This window comes from Cyclopterus lumpus, chromosome 5 (assembly GCF_009769545.1).
Source record: "Cyclopterus lumpus isolate fCycLum1 chromosome 5, fCycLum1.pri, whole genome shotgun sequence".
Classification (NCBI taxonomy): Eukaryota; Metazoa; Chordata; class Actinopteri; order Perciformes; family Cyclopteridae; genus Cyclopterus; species Cyclopterus lumpus.
Window position 1 is genome coordinate 3,428,827 of NC_046970.1, and position 17,409 is coordinate 3,446,235.

The following is a 17,409-nucleotide window of genomic DNA, read 5'->3' on the forward strand; positions in this document are numbered from 1 at the left end:
TGATTCCTTGTTAGTACAAAACACTGCACTACATGGATTTCTCGAGAAAATCTATCTGCCAAAACAGCGTGCTGTCCAAATTAGTACATGGTGTAGTAGCACACAGTAATTAGATTTGGGACGCCCTGCCAGTATCACTCAAGGAACACATGTTGTTTGATGATCAGCCAGCAGGGGGAGGTGTACTCAGGCCTGGAAGGAATGCATCAACCTTATGCGTCACGTTGAGGCTGCACAGACAACTGTACTGATTAGAAAATAGGGTAATACCTCATTAATATCTCATCATTGTCTTCATTGAAATAGTCATTCTGAAAATGGTCTTCTGCCTTTCCCGATGATTTACGATTCTATTTTATTGTGTATATATATTTTATTGTATTCTATATATATTTTTTTAATTATATATTTTGTATATATCTGTCATACCTGTTCTTATATTTTATTTTATTTTGTGTGTTTAGTTTATTTAGTCTATTCCATTTGGTGTCTGTAAAGCGCTACTATGACAACAAATTTCCCCTTGGGGATTAATAAAGTATCTATCTATCCATCCATCCATCCATCCATCCATCCATCCATCCATCTATCTATCTATCTATCTATCTATCTATCTATCTATCTATCTATCTATCTATCTATCTATCTATCTATCTATCTATCTATCTATCTATCTATCTATCTATCTGTTTGTTTCTGTTCCCTCGTGTTCCTGCACGGACTGAGCTGTTCCTCATTGGAAATAAATGTCAGCCTTTGACACATATATCGCTTCGTTGCAAGGTTTACGTGTGTTCAGTTATTGTTGCTCCAATCCCTTTTACAGTGTTAATGAAATTCAGTTGATTCCAATTTTTTTTAGCATAAATGGGACATTTCATAATTAATTGAATCTTTGCAGAACTAAACAAAACCAATTTGAAAAGCTGTTGGGTTCCTTTTAATATCGTGCAGGTATGCATTGTATCGCTACGTCGAGATCGAGAAGAAAGATTTAAGTATCTTCTACGGAGGAGCAACATTAACCGTCGTTGCTCAAACATGAAGAATTTATTCTGTTCATTAAATCACAGTAAAGGAAGTAAAAAAAACAACAGAACAGATTGGATCCGTCACACGCACAAAAGGTGCACACACACACACACACACACACACACACACACACACTTCGTTCCCATCTGTCCACGCGCAGCAGGCACTACCGAGGTTGGGGAGCCGTTACCAGACCGTGGGATCCACAGATCAAAGAGCGCCCCCCCGGTGAGGTCTGCGCTCCCGAGGAACACAAGCCTCTATGGGCCAGAGCCAGCATCACATCTCCAGCTAATTAACTAACACCCCTTATTTGCATTTCTAACGTACGGCACACTGTAATATCTGCCACGCGTATTAAATAAGAAGCGCTCGTGGGTTTGCCTAACAAGGCACCCCAGTGTTTCTATCACAAATACATGTGTAATTACTTTAAAACGTTGTGAGGGGCGAGCGACGATGCGGAGGAGTTGAATTACGCTGTTTGTTTATTTTAACGTGGGTCGCCATGAGCGTACGTGTGCCTATACACACCCGGCACGTAAGGATGCATGACGGCTCACAGGACCCTCACTGAGAAGACCCACCTTGACCCAGTTGGAAGCTTCAAGTGCCCTCAAGGTGCAGCCGTCCAATGTCAGCAGTCACCGGAGTGAGAGAAGAAAGGCCTGAATTATAAATCACGGAGCTTCACGCGGCGATGAGGATTAGTGAGCAGCCGAGTTTGGTGTCCTCAATAATTAATTACTTGTTTGTACCAGAGTGGACTTCGCTTCTCTTTAGGTTAGGGCTCTCTGTGTCTGCAAAACAAACACTCGCTGTCGGGGTGTGAGGAGGGCTCCTGAGGAGCGAAAGGCCACCGCCGCAGGGCGCCATTCTCATAATGTGTGCGGGCACTGCGAGTTGCACAGGCGGCCCTAAAACGCCTGCTGAAAAGCAGGAGGACATTAGCAGAATCAGCTCATGCGAGCACAAATGAAAACGCCAGACGCCTCCTGCTGGAGGAAGAGAGTGGTGTAGATGAGGAGGAAGAGAGTGGTGTATGAGACGAGGAGGAAGAGAGTGGTGTAGACTAGGAGGAAGAGAGTGGTGTAGACGAGGAGGAAGAGAGTGGTGTATGAGAAGAGGAGGAAGAGAGTGGTGTATGAGACGAGGAGGAAGAGAGTGGTGTAGACGAGGAGGAAGAGAGTGGTGTAGACGAGGAGGAAGAGAGTGGTGTATGAGACGAGGAGGAAGAGAGGTGTAGACGAGGAGGAAGAGAGTGGTGTAGACGAGGAGGAAGAGAGTGGTGTAGACTAGTAGGAAGAGAGTGGTGTAGACGAGGAGGAAGAGAGTGGTGTAGATGAGGAGGAAGAGAGTGGTGTAGATGAGGAGGAAGAGAGTGGTGTATGAGACGAGGAGGAAGAGAGGTGTAGACGAGGAGGAAGAGAGTGGTGTAGACGAGGAGGAAGAGAGTGGTGTAGACTAGTAGGAAGAGAGTGGTGTAGATGAGGAGGAAGAGAGTGGTGTAGATGAGGAGGAAGAGAGTGGTGTAGATGAGGACGGAGCGTCAGCGTTGCGAATGGAAACACACAGCTGATGAAACCTGGTCCATCTCAAGTGCCACTTGGGGGTCTTTAGTGTGTGTGTGTGTGTGTGTGTGTGTGTGTGTGTGTGTGTGTGTGTGTTTACATTGCATGCTACAGAGTCATCAGAAGAAGAACATAGTTTGGTTTAAAGACACTGGGGTATTCCCATCAATTAAAAATGTTAATTACCTTTAATGTGTGCTTATCATTATAAATGTAGACAACGTTCATGCGCTGCACGTTATCTCAGTGTATGAGATCACCAACGCGTCCTCATACAACATCCTAGGAAAGATTACTCCTCATTTCTCCTCCGAAAGGTCAGCAACGCGTGTACATGAACTGTGAATGCTGGACAAGACCAGCCTGCGTCACGGGAGGATTTAAAGACTATGCATTATGATATGGAATTACATGAAATATATTGAATTGAAAGCCCAGGACAGAATACTTTTTCAGTGATTTAACGTGATTTAAAGAAATCTGAGATTACTATTTTGAGGCCCAGCTCTCTTCGGTGAGGAGGAGGCTTGGCTGGTGGTTGGGGATGAGCATTAGATGTGGGTCAGTTAATCGAGTGAGACAAACGGTAATGGCGTGTCGGCACCACGTAACACCAGGTCCCTCTACAGCAGAAAGACTCCTGTACAACAGTCACGCCTCCTCTCCTCATCTCCCGCCCCGAAACCGCACTGTAAGCAGACTAAAAGACAAGTGGGAGGATGCAATAGCACCCCCCCCCCCCCCCTCCCTCCCCTGTGAGGAGAAAAATGATGAACTGTGTAAAAATCTTGTTTGGCACCTGCATATTAAAACAAGAGATTAAAACGCCAGCAACGCAAAAGGCAGAAAAGAGCTGATGCAGGCGAAGCAGAAGGAGAAGCCCATTAGAGGAACGCTCCTGTCCGTCTTTCTGTCCCGCCGGGTGACACCTCGCCCCTTAATGAGCCGTCTGACGTCAAACGGGACAAAATGAATAAATGACCAGGCTCATCGCTTCCTGTTTGCCTCCGCTCGGATACGGCCGAGTAATCCACCGTCCACGATGAGATTCCGTCAAATCACATCCCACCGCACTTTCCAGTCAAACCGGTGACATGTTTTTTTGTTGTTGTTTTTTTCTCCCCTCAGTTAATTAGATTTTAGAATGACTTTTCCATGAAGATGATTTCTCCTCTGCTTGTCTTCTATTCCCATTTGGAAGTGACAAGATTGAATTGCGTATGAGGGTTATTGCGTGGCAGTGTTGGAGTTAGAGCTGGAGAGAGAGAAGGTATTTTTTTTTGCAGTCAAGGAGCTAATACTCCGTTCCAATTTCAGTCTGTTTAGCATGCAGGCTCCGAACTGTTCCCTCTGACATGGCAAACCTCATTAAGATAGAGCAAACTAATCCACTCGGGGGTGAAAGCTAATTCTTCATATCTTTTTTTTTTTTCCTCTCCCTTTTTAGAGATGTAGAGGCAAGCTGAAATTGGGTCTTCGGGGGTATACACACTTGAAGGTGGAGTGCTTCCCCAGCTCTCATCATAACACATACACTGTAGATTAAAGTGAATCTTAAGATATACTTTTGAATCGGTGCTGCCGGCGAAAGCGAGAGAGGGGGGGGGGGGACTCTTTGTCCGGCGAGCCGTCTCCGGACAAAACTGTCCAGAGCGTCAGAGACATCTGATCTGTACGGGATCATTCCACTCAAAAAAGCGCCGCTAACCTTTTCGCGAGGAGGAGAGGGCAGAGGAAAGAGAGGAGGAAAGAAGGACAGAGGGAGAGGGAAGAAAGGAAAAGGCCGATGCCGGGCCTGCAACGGGCAGCCATCTATTAACCGAGCACTCAGCATGGGATGTGGCATTTACAGAGAACAGCCAAATGCCATGGCAATTAATCAGGGTCTTGAATGCCAGCCGTATCAATACCCCCTCGTTCACGGTCATGAGCGCGTGCAGAAAGAAACACACACACAACTCAAAAAAAGGAACTACGCTTTTCTCTCTGTTGCGGAAGACACACCATGTGGACTCTCTAACCGTAATGCAATTCCTACGCCTGCAAAAGTAGGACGCGCACAAAGAAATGGAATGAATACATCACTTGAACAATCATACGCATGCGGCCTGAGAGACGGCACACTTTTTACTCTGCGGGGAGTTGCAAATTGCTTTTGAATAACCGAGATCTAATTGACGAGAAAAGAATGCTCTGTCACTTCGGCGAGCACGACTTGTCATTAACACATTTTTCATTTTGTACATGCTCCGAGGCATTATTGTTTTGCTGGCCCCGATCCCTCCCCGGTGCCAGTGAATGTGTTTTAAAATGGTTGTGAGCCGAATGTTGTTAACTACACAACGCTCCCCGAAGGGGAACAAACAAAACAGGAGAACAATTGGCTCATTAGAGGCAGGAACATTTCAAACCACGATATGGCTGGAACGCACTCAGAGGAGAGGCAACGTCAGCGAGTGGAGAGCCCAGATGGATGGATAGGAGGGGCCTGGGTGGGAGACAAAGGCCCACCAGCAGAGAGAAGCCACCTTGTGTTCAACACACAGTGAGAGATGGAGGTGGCAAGACTATACCACCTCAAGTCAGGATGACATGGAGGAAAGACGTCCTTTTGGTCTTCTTTTTTTGGCTTTTTAGATCACGCTCGGTCATATTTTGCACCTATTTAATAATATATGAAGACATTTTTAAATGTCTTCATATATTATCAAATACAATATCCACACTTTCTTCCTTTAAAACAAACATATGAAGTGTTCTAAGTGTTCTAACACCAAACAATTTCAATGACATCCAACGTCCATTCATTTGCAACCTCTGGCGAGAAGGGAGGTTAACCTGACCCGCCAGATGGTTTGTTCCACATGACCGTTTGATGGTTTGTTCCACACGACCGCCAGATGGTTTGTTCCACACGACCGTTTGATGGTTTGTTCCACACGACCGTCTGATGGTTTGTTCCACACGACCGTCTGATGGTTTGTGACACACGACCGTTTGATGGTTTGTTCCACACGACCGTCTGATGGTTTGTTCCACACGACCGTCTGATGGTTTGTGACACACGACCGTTTGATGGTTTGTTCCACACGACCGTCTGATGGTTTGTTCCACACGACCGTCTGATGGTTTGTTCCACACGACCGTCTGATGGTTTGTTCCACACGACCGTCTGATGGTTTGTTCCACACGACCGTCTGATGGTTTGTTCCACACGACCGTCTGATGGTTTGTTCCACACGACCGTTTGATGGTTTGTGACACACGACCGTTTGATGGTTTGTGACACACGACCGTTTGATGGTTTGTTCCACACGACCGTTTGATGGTTTGTTCCACACGACCGTTTGATGGTTTGTGACACACGACCGTTTGTTGGTTTGTTCCACACGACCGTTTGATGGTTTGTTCCACACGACCGTCTGATGGTTTGTTCCACACGACCGTCTGATGGTTTGTGACACACGACCGTTTGATGGTTTGTGACACACGACCGTTTGATGGTTTGTTCCACACGACCGTCTGATGGTTTGTTCCACACGACCGTCTGATGGTTTGTGACACACGACCGTTTGATGGTTTGTTCCACACGACCGTCTGATGGTTTGTTCCACACGACCGTCTGATGGTTTGTTCCACACGACCGTCTGATGGTTTGTTCCACACGACCGTCTGATGGTTTGTTCCACACGACCGTCTGATGGTTTGTTCCACACGACCGTTTGATGGTTTGTGACACACGACCGTTTGATGGTTTGTGACACACGACCGTTTGATGGTTTGTTCCACACGACCGTTTGATGGTTTGTTCCACACGACCGTTTGATGGTTTGTGACACACGACCGTTTGATGGTTTGTTCCACACGACCGTTTGATGGTTTGTTCCACACGACCGTCTGATGGTTTGTTCCACACGACCGTCTGATGGTTTGTGACACACGACCGTGTGATGGTTTGTGACACACGACCGTTTGATGGTTTGTTCCACACGACCGTCTGATGGTTTGTTCCACACGACCGTCTGATGGTTTGTGACACACGACCGTCTGATGGTTTGTTCCACACGACCGTCTGATGGTTTGTGACACACGACCGTCTGATGGTTTGTTCCACACGACCGTCTGATGGTTTGTGACACACGACCGTCTGATGGTTTGTTCCACACGACCGTTTGATGGTTTGTGACACACGACCGTTTGATGGTTTGTGACACACGACCGTCTGATGGTTTGTGACACACGACCGTTTGATGGTTTGTTCCACACGACCGTCTGATGGTTTGTTCCACACGACCGTCTGATGGTTTGTTCCACACGACCGTTTGATGGTTTGTGACACACGACCGTTTGATGGTTTGTGACACACGACCGTTTGATGGTTTGTGACACACGACCGTTTGATGGTTTGTTCCACACGACCGTCTGATGGTTTGTTCCACACGACCGTCTGATGGTTTGTTCCACACGACCGTTTGATGGTTTGTGACACACGACCGTTTGATGGTTTGTGACACACGACCGTTTGATGGTTTGTGACACACGACCGTTTGATGGTTTGTGACACACGACCGTTTGATGGTTTGTGACACACGACCGTCCGATGGTTTGCTCCAAACGACCGTCTGATGGTTTGTTCCAAACGACCGTCTGATGGTTTGTTCCACACGACCGTCTGATGGTTTGTTCCACACTCATTCACATGAACGTGTTCTAGAGTCTTTCCGTACACTACTTTATAATTTGGGCTCCACTACATCTCAGAGACAAATATCGTACTCCACTCCATTAAACCGACAGCTCTTATTACTTTTCATCCCCCTCCTGTCGAGTGAAAAGCATGACTCTCCAAATCTGCTGATGGTGTGTTCCTTTATGGGTTGATCAAATTCTGCTACTTCTTAAGCTAAAAAAAAACTATAACAAAAACCCAAACTTTAGGATCAGCTGGAAAATGCGTCGTCACAAAGCTTAATATCAGGCTTTTTTTTTCTGAGCTCATGAAACGTTGACCACAAACATGTGATGGCCTTTTCGATGCATTGCCGTAGACATCATGACATCATATATAATTGGATTTTTACTTGTCGGGGAGTATTTTCACAGTGTGGTTATAGTAATTTCAACTTTTCCACAGTAATGTTGAATAAGGGAAAAACACTTTTATTGATATAATGAACAATACCTTCGTTTCAAGTTTCCCAGTAAGCCACAGAGGATTCAGCCATTGTTCCTCTTATTATTTACACCCATAGACTGTGTGTGTACGCACATTTGAAATGTGTGATGTTGGGCTGTACAAAATAAAAGCAATTGAACTGAATTTAATTTAATTAACACGACTTGTGATTTATAGTTACATGGAATGTCCAAGTCCACGTTACATACTAATTATATAGGCAGATTCTGAGCATCTAGATGTGTTCACACTGGAAAAAGTTACAAAATAAAGCAAAACTCAACCGCGAAATGTCACAAGGTCAAGGAACGAAGTGAAGGAAAATGTAAAAGCATTTAGGAAGCGACAGCTGCGGCGCTCCGATAATCCAACCGCACTACTTAATAATATATAGGCTACCTAATTTTGAAGTAACAGAAAATAACACGGTGAAATGTCAATGCTCCAAAGATGGCCTCCAAAAAGCCCATTTTACACTTATTGTGCTGCTTCATGCAGGTTATATAAACAGCTCCCTCAGTGACAGACAGTGTGTGGAGGAGAGATAGCGTCGCTCCTTCCTTCCTGCAACAATCAACACTGCTCCCAGGAGACCGGCCTCACCAACAAGTAACAACTCATGTGCAATATCAATTACACTGTTCAATATCAACAGTTCCTATGTGCAGCAATGTGAATTCGACAGTTCAGCCTGTCTACTTTTTTAAATTTTTTTTTACAGTTTAATTAGCTAATTCCTTTTTTCTTGTCTTTAACGCACCGTTGTTATCGCACCATCCCCTCAGCGGCTCCAACGCTGCTCATTTCCCCTCCGAGGGACTAATAAAGAATTATCTTATCTCAAACGTGGACAACGCGTTGAGAAATGTTACTTCATTACCAAAAGTTGGAATTGAAAAAAAACGGATCTAGGCTATCAGTCACAACGGTTGACATGATAAATATTGTGTTAATTGTTTGAATTCTGGAGACGGGGTAGGACCATATATATGTATACTTCTTCCAACTCCTTTTTGGGATATAAAAAATGCATTTGTGTTGATTGTAGATTTAGTAGGTAGTGTAGTGTAGTAGAGAATTAGTTCATTGACAGTTTGCTATGTTCACTGTTCTTTATATCTTTTATTATGATTTCTTTACTTCGTTTTATTTTTTTATTTTTGTAATAATAATAAATAAAGCGAAACAAAGTAGTTGTCACTAATAATGTCCATAATGCAAATAATTTTGTTTTCATGAAAGGCCGAATGGTGCGTCTTTTTAAATGTTGCTTTCAGTACATTTGTTTTTTAGTAGTATTTTGTACATACTGTATACAAATAATACGTAGTAAGGATTGTGAACATGTTGACAGTGCAGGGGATGGTACATTGTGTACTGAACCAATTACAGCACAAAATCTGACATTTTGTGGTTAAAGGTACATTTGCAGAAGACTCTCAATATATATATATATATATATATATATATAAATGTGAAAACTAAAATGTGATGCAATACAGCCACCTGGATCAGCAATATCATTGAACCGCTGCTTCTGAAAGGCTCACTACTCACAATGAATGCTTTACACCTCTACTTTTTCACTTTTTCTTAAGTACACAATTTGGATACAGGACTGGGAACAGGCAGCATCTTTTATAGCGATGTGTTGCAACTGTTACGTTATTTAAGTGAACTGCCAGTATGGCCTCCAGCAATCAGTGCCTACCTTGCACGTGGGTGACCTCTGCAGCGCAGCTTTCCGTGGCTATATATCTGTAATAAAAAGGAAAAGAATAACAGAGTATAATTCAGTGAGGGAATGACCTTACAGTGAGACACAGATGTCCCAAAGACAACTGGCCCGAGTGTGTGTGCATGTGTGTGTGTGTGTGAGTGAGTGAGTGAGTGAGTGAGTGAGTGAGACAGACAGACAGACACAGACAGACAGACAGACAGACAGACAGACAGACACACAGACACACACACACACAGACACACACACAGACACACAGACAGACACACACACAGACAGACACACACACAGACACACAGACAGACACACACACAGACAGACACACAGACAGACAGCCCGTCTCCTTCTTCCTGGCTGGATGTCTCTGGGCAGACTGGAAGAAGCTCGGGCTACTTCAGCTCTTGAGGTCTCTTAATGTTTTGTTCAGAGATTAGAGAACATTTTTTTTTTTCCAGCACATAATCATCTATAATTCATTCCGTCTATTGAAATCGGCAAAACATCACTCACGGTCTATTAATATCAGGTCCACAGACTTGCAGTCTGATGTAAGTGCCTCTGCATTCTTGACACTGTAACTGCAAACACTTGAATTCAGTGTGAGTGTAGCAGACCGCCTATAGGAAGAGGCCCATAGTACATTATATATATATATATTATACCGGTATGCATCTGTTACAAGTGAATGCTTTCTTTTTCAATATACTACACCTTTCGAAAGTTGCATGAATATGGTGGTAAGGAGTGTGATTATAATAAAGACACCGACACATTGCTTTAGCCTACAGGTGTCTTAGGGCCACAAAGCCGGCCGATAGATACACGTTTGGTCCCTTTGCTTCGACTTTGTGGACATTTTGAAACTGTTTCACATATAAAACCCACGACACACAAGGGGCTCGGCAACTAATTAATAAACACCAATTATATCCAACGCTAACTCACTGCGCGTGTCTTCTCCCCCCCACGGCGTTGATTGGCAGCGACCTCTACCGGCAGTTAACGATGCCTGCAACAACTCTCATGAGTTAATGAAGCCAAAAGAAACCGCAGTAAGATATGACAGTTATATTGATGATTATTCACGAGTAGTTTACTCAGTGTTTGTTTCCTCGTCGAGCAGAAAGCAGGGCCAAGGCGAACGTTTCAGTCGGCGCATTGATATGCGAGTTGTTATCCGGTCGCAGGTGGAGCCGGGTCTACTTTTGAGGGGTTGTTTTTGCAGCTCACTGTCGTCGATGTACACGAGCAGTTTGTTATGCGTGGAGATGAGCATATTATGTGTACAAAATAATAGACATGTCGAATAAAATGAAACACTTTTTATTATTGTCACCTGCCCGTTTGAGACACAAGAGGGCGCCACCGGTTTGGGTTATTTTCACAAGTAGTCCAGGCAGGCAGGCACACTGGCTCTAGTTTCTCATTTCAGGACTGAGGGAAATATGTCTTTTTTCTGAAGAATGTGACAGCTTGTTTGTGCTGAGTTGACTGATTCTGGGTTTGATGTAATGGATGTGAATAATAACTTTTAGTGGCTTTCCTTATCGAGCTGCTGCCTCTGTGAGTTTCTGGATACCTTAATTGCAAATGTCATATGTATAGATTTATGTAGGGTATTAATATATGACTAATCTTTTATACACCCTCAACATAAGATCTTTAATTATCCCTTTATCTGGGCAATGTTGTCATTTGATGCCTTCAATTTCCCTGATTTTGCATTTTCGTGCACACAAGTAGTGAAATACATATTGAGGACATAAACAGTCCACAACCTCAATGACCGGAGAGGGAATTGCTGCTTTCGTTTATGACACGTATTGATGAGATTAACTAAATTGACCCCCGACCGTAAGTGAGGAATCTCATGCTCAAGAAGATTTGGATCATAAACAACCATCCCGTCTATCCATTACAGCTGCAACGCAATAGGTGTAAATGAGACATGACAGCAGCATCGGACAGCTATTGCCCAGGAGGCCGGGGGGGTTAGATTACATAAACTCATCCAAGAGCCATGGGAGAGCAGGAGAGAAAGGAGTGCAGTAATAACCTGTGGATCACTTCTCTCTGAGTCAACATCAAGGCTCTGTGTTTATTTTTCATTATTTCCCAGAGGCCCGGAGCTCCTGGGAGAAAGAGAGAGAGAGAGAGAGAGAGAGAGAGAGAGAGAGAGAGAGAGAGAGAGGCCTCGTGCACATGAACAGTGTCTCATCTCAACTATACATGCTCAACATCAACCGTGCTTTTTCAAGTCTCGAAAAAAACGACCGTATCCATGGGGACCAACATGATGGCTTCACCATTTGTGTCTCGATCTCATGGCGGAGAGATGACACAACCGCCTACAACCCCCATGGGAGAGGAGCCCATAATCTGTTTAAATATGTCTCTGAGAAATGTTGGTGTGATTACCTGCAGAGCTGTTATTAGCGGCCTTACTGTGAGCTTGTTAAGTGTCTCCTAGCAATGGTTTCAGTGCACGGGCACGTCGAGATCACTGACGACAACAACAGCTGGAGGACATGATGATACACACATGGATGCATCGTTTCAGTTCAAGCATTGAAAACGAGAGAATCAACAGTAACGAGAGACCCACGGGCCATGAGTGAAAGCGAAAAAAATTGCAGCCCCGGAGAGAAAAAAAAAAGAATTTGAGTGAAAGGGTAAGTGCCACCCGCAGACAGCGGGAGCGTTCATGACGCCACAACACAGTCGTTAAAAAAAACTAAAATAAAACTCTCTAGGCAGTCGGTTACAAACCAGGTTAACACACTGGAGACGTTTACAACTGGAGGTGAGGCACAATAAAGCACTTTACACAGTCACTGTGACTGACTGGTTTGGCCGACACACACACACACACACACACACACACATGCAAAGACGCTCCCTGAACAGCTTTATTGAACAAGTATCTTTGTTTTGAGACTGTTCTGGTCTGACAGGGCTGACAACACGTTCGGTCCCAACACAGCCTTTAAAAAAGCTGTACTCAATTATTAATTTTCACCCCACAGATGGTGGAATTTTGGTAGGAACTGCCAGTCCATCTGTACTTGTGCAAAGCTCAGTTCACCAGTGGAATTTTCCACTGGATGGAAGACTGCAGGACTACTGGACCACGAGCAGGAAACAACCCTGGATGCACGAAGAGAGCTGAAGGCCTCGTTGTCAAACCTGCCCCAGTGGTCACTCGCAGTACTGCAACTGTGAATTTCCCCTATGGCCCAGCAGTGTTTTCCCCCTGTAGTCCATCATCATTAAAAAAAAGACTGTAAAACTGTTCACAATACCAAGCCAAACTGCAAATTAAGCCGAGCATTACTCTTTGTATCATTACATTTGAACCTCTGAATGGTCGAGCCTTTGAAAAACAGCTATTCTTTAAGAATGTGACGTTACGTCAATTTAAAGTGAACCAGAATGGGAAACAGAGAGAGAGAGAGAGAGAGAACTGTGCATATTATGACGTGCAGCAGGAACAGCAGAGGCAAACTGAGAAGGGAGTGAACATATGTACTGGGCGAGCAACTTTGATTGGAAAAGATTGTAATAATAACAATAATAATAATGCATTTTATTTAATAAAGCAAAAATAATCTCAGAGTGCTTTGAATGCCCCTTCCCTTTTGAGTTTGATAACCAGTTCTTTTGAGTCATCCATTGAAAAAATAATCATGTCTAATGGTGAGATATGGTGAGTGTTTTATGATGCAACAATTTGAACTCAGCAATATGTATATAAAGTTTGCTTATGTTCGGCCCCCCCATAAGACACCAGAACAACCGAGGCCGTGTAGTAAACCAGTGAGTGCGTTGAATCGCTTTTTAATTCATCATTGCATTTGATCCTTTACGAGGATCCTTTAAGGATGCGATGATGAACACGTAAAAGGAAGTCTTTCCCGTGAATCTGTATTTTTTCCTCACGCCTTTTTCTTAATAACTTCGCCGGCACCACTTTATCAGCAGCCAGATCATATACACAGCACTTCTCACCTACTGCGGCGGCCTGATTGCTTTTCTTCCTGCCCGACTTTATCACCAGTCAAGAGTTTATTCTAAGCCTCCTGATAACACGCTAAGCCGGTGTTTACCTTACTCTCAAGCACAGCTAATACCAGCGCGGGCGCACCACCTCGGCTGCTGAGCCTCTCCCAGCGGGGCGCTTGGCAGGCGTTTGTTGACAGTGGTGTTGCCCTAGTAAGCCCTGATGATTCACACACAATATTGTGCCAATCTGCACTTCTCAACACACCCCATCGGTACACACACACACATAACGCACCACGCCTAGCCGGCCAGCCGGGTCTCTTGTTGCAATAGCAGGACACCAAAAGTGTACTTGACTCACGGGTAGAACACACTCTTCTTTCTTGGAAAATAATTTTTTTTAAAAAGGTCTGGTTTGCAGTAAATTGCTTGGCATTAAGCTTCATTTGCATTTGTCAATAGGAAAAAAAACTCTGTTGTTTGGAAAAGTCGAACGAGGCTTTCGGTATTTTATTGCGTCAGTGGAGAGAAAGTTTTTGTTGGTGCTTGAGGAGAACCTTGGAGCGGCGTGGAAAAAAAACGGTCGCCGCGACCTTTGCCCTGCGTGATACACCCCCCCCCCCCCCCCCCCCCCCCCCACACACACACACACACACACACGGGGGCCTCCACGCAGGTGAGAGCCTCGCAGACGGTCTGCACCTGTAATCGGAAGCCCCTGAGTGATAGGTCACCTCTATCACTCGGGACTACTTGTTCTCTTTTGACTTTCACAAAAAAAGAACTCCCTCCCTCTCTGTTGTATCTGGTGTCTTTCTCCCCTCTCTCACCCCTTCAGTATCTGCCCTGTGACGGAAAAACAAGGGTGGGAACCAGAGCTGACACAGATGGTGAGAGGACGTGGAAGGTGAAACGTGAGAGGAGGAGCAGGAAAAACTGTTTGTCCTAATGGCTCCCAGAGAAGGCAAACAGCAACCACCGCTGTCCAGATGTTCGCTGTCCTTCTTTACTTCTTTCTCTCTTAAATGAACATTTTGTTTTACCCAAGTAGCTGGATAATGTGTTCCATTTGAGGTGGAGGGGTGAGGGGGGTGGGGGGGGTGGGGGGGTGCAGGCGACAGGCAGGCGAGCACCCTCACAGGTTCAGGCCTTGTTGGAAGGGTATCATGTAGCCGCCTTTTTACGACCTGTTTAACACCAGAAAGTTGAACGCGGCCATTTATCCCGCAGAGTATGACACGGTGTGAATGTGATAGGGTGAACACGGCAGTAAAAAAAAAAGAAAGAAAAAAAAAAGAAGTTCATTACAGGGAGAGAGGAAATCAGGCAACATGGAAAAAGCAACAACAAAAAAAGCAAAGGCCCCTGTTTGTCTACGGTTAAACTGACGCTGACAGAAGTTGTTTCCACTGCTCAAGAGGGAGACACTATTGTGCGAGTGCAAAGGGGAAACCCTGATGCATGCTGTTTACTGAGGGGAGCAGTTATAAAATTGAAAGCGGCCACTGTCAGGCACAATGGACGATTTGCATAACAATTCATGTCTCAGCCAGAAAGTAGAAGTTTCCAACTGCTTCCCAAGACCATCTGACCCACCGGAACATATTTATCTCATGGAGCCGAGTGCTTCATCCATCACGTCGGTGTAATGAGAGATAACACACATGTCTCTGTTTACAAATTAAGGGGCTGCCATACAAGGGTAATGAGTTCTCCCTTACGTGATGTATATGTGAGAAAGCGGAGGGGGGAGAAGAAGAAGAAGAAGAAGAAGAAGAAAAAATTAAATCCACATCAGCATTAGTAGCTTTATCTCACTGTCTGTGCGATAGAGAGAGGAGAGATTGATGGTGGGAGAAGATGGATGGAGGATGAAGAGCAGGAGTCTTCAGCGGAGAGAGGAACATGTTCCTTGACAGCAACCAACAGGAGCCACTATTAAAACTGTGTGCGAGTATGTGAGGTATCATGTTTATCGCAGCGCTGTTTATTATGAATGTCAGAGCCAATATGTTTATACGACCGCTCTCTGGCTCAGGAGCCCGATCCACCATTTTCTTGAAAGATCACTGGAGGGTCCCCCTGTGAACACTTAGACTCTGGCTTTCAGAGGGAGAGGAATAACAATCCCCTCCATGATGTCTTCCACATGCTCCATGACGCGCACTCTTTTTTTCCTTCTTCTTCTTCTTCTTCTTCTGACTACTTTGTCCTTCATCAGATGGGTCGGTAGGTTGGGCGAGAAGGAGAGGGAAGAGAAAGAGAAAGAGGGTGAAGGAAAGTGAGTGGGAGAGAGGAAAAAGTGAGAGCCGATCTTAAATTTCAATTGAGCCCCGGCAGCTACGCAAACAGTGGATGGAGAGGGGGGGGGGGGGGGGGGGGGGGGGGAGGACACAGCAGCTGAGGCCGAGGGATGGATGGATGGATGTGGAAGAAGGGAGGGAGCGAGGCGCTCGGCAGAGCCACTGAGTCTAGACTCCAGATGTGCAGGCAGCAGCAGTGTGGCTGTTTTGGCCCCCACCAGGCTGCTCTGGGAGTATCCCCGGCGCACGTCCCCACGCCGCCTGTAAATCAGCCCCGCCAGGCCTCAGGCAGCACCGCAGCCACAAAAACCCCTCCGCCCCGGACCCCCAAAACGGGCCCGGCCAGCGACAGACGGACGCCGACGAGCCCACTGCGCCGCGTTAAGCCTGTAATAGTCTCGCTCACTATATGAGATAGAGTGGGCTCCGCTTTTTTAAGAATTACCATAATTCCCCTTGCACACCTTCTTTTTTTTTTTTGGAGCTTCAATTTTTTCCTTCTTGTTTTCTCAAGTGCGTGTTTGCATGCACGTGTAAGTGTTTCCTATGAATGCAAATGAGGCACAGCGTCGGGGTTCGGCTGCCTATGGATGCGAGAGGAATGCAGCTCGGTGTCATAAATGCTGCCTTCTCTCCTCATTTAGATCCACCGCAGCTCGTCGGCTGCTCCGCTCCCTAGTCTCACTGGCACCAGGGCATGCCTTCAATAGCACACTGCTTCCCAGCCAGAGAACATTCACTCACTTATGGATGTGTGTGTGTGTGTGTGTGTGTGTGTGTGTGTGTGATCCTCTCCCATCAGTGCTCAACACATAATTAGATGTTGGACTGGGAGGCCCGTCCCATATATAGTAAGTAATGCAGACCACAAACATGCACTTAAAACCAGATTTCTTATTGTGATCCATCAGACCGGAGTGAGCTATTTTAAAGGGGAGGGAGTCTTTCAGTGGGTCACCGTGCAGCGTTGAACACATCCTAGTCCATGCGAGCCCATGGTGGTGGAGGCCTGTGTGTGTGTGTGTGTGTGTGTGTGTGTGTGTTTCCAAACCAATCCCGTGCTATTGTGCAAAAGTGCTAAAGTCAACGCTTCACTCAGCTGTTCAAACAGGTAGCGTGGAAACATTGGAGCGGTGTTTAAGTTGATCCGGCTGCAGACATCCTCTGAACAAACAGGTGAGAAAAAATGTGGATGTCAATGTGTGTGTGCGTGTGTGTGTGTGTGTGTACGTGTACACTCAGCCGTGACTGTGGCCCTGTGAAAAGAGGTGACCTCCCCTTCTTTCTACTCTGTGTGAACAGGTGAGCAAGCCACCATTTTCGGTCTAACCAGTAGACACAAACAGGAACTGAAACACACAAATACACTTATTCACACACACACACACACACAAACACACACACACACACATCCCAGCTGATCCCCTCAAACATACCTATGCTTGCTCATGGCGAGTAGCAGCAGCACTCACACAGCCTCCTCCTGCATCCCCATGTGTGTGTGTGTGTGTGTGTGTGTGTGTGTGTGACTGTGTGTGTGCACTTTGCAGTTGTTCAAACATCTTGATTGTGTTGTTGCTTGTCGTT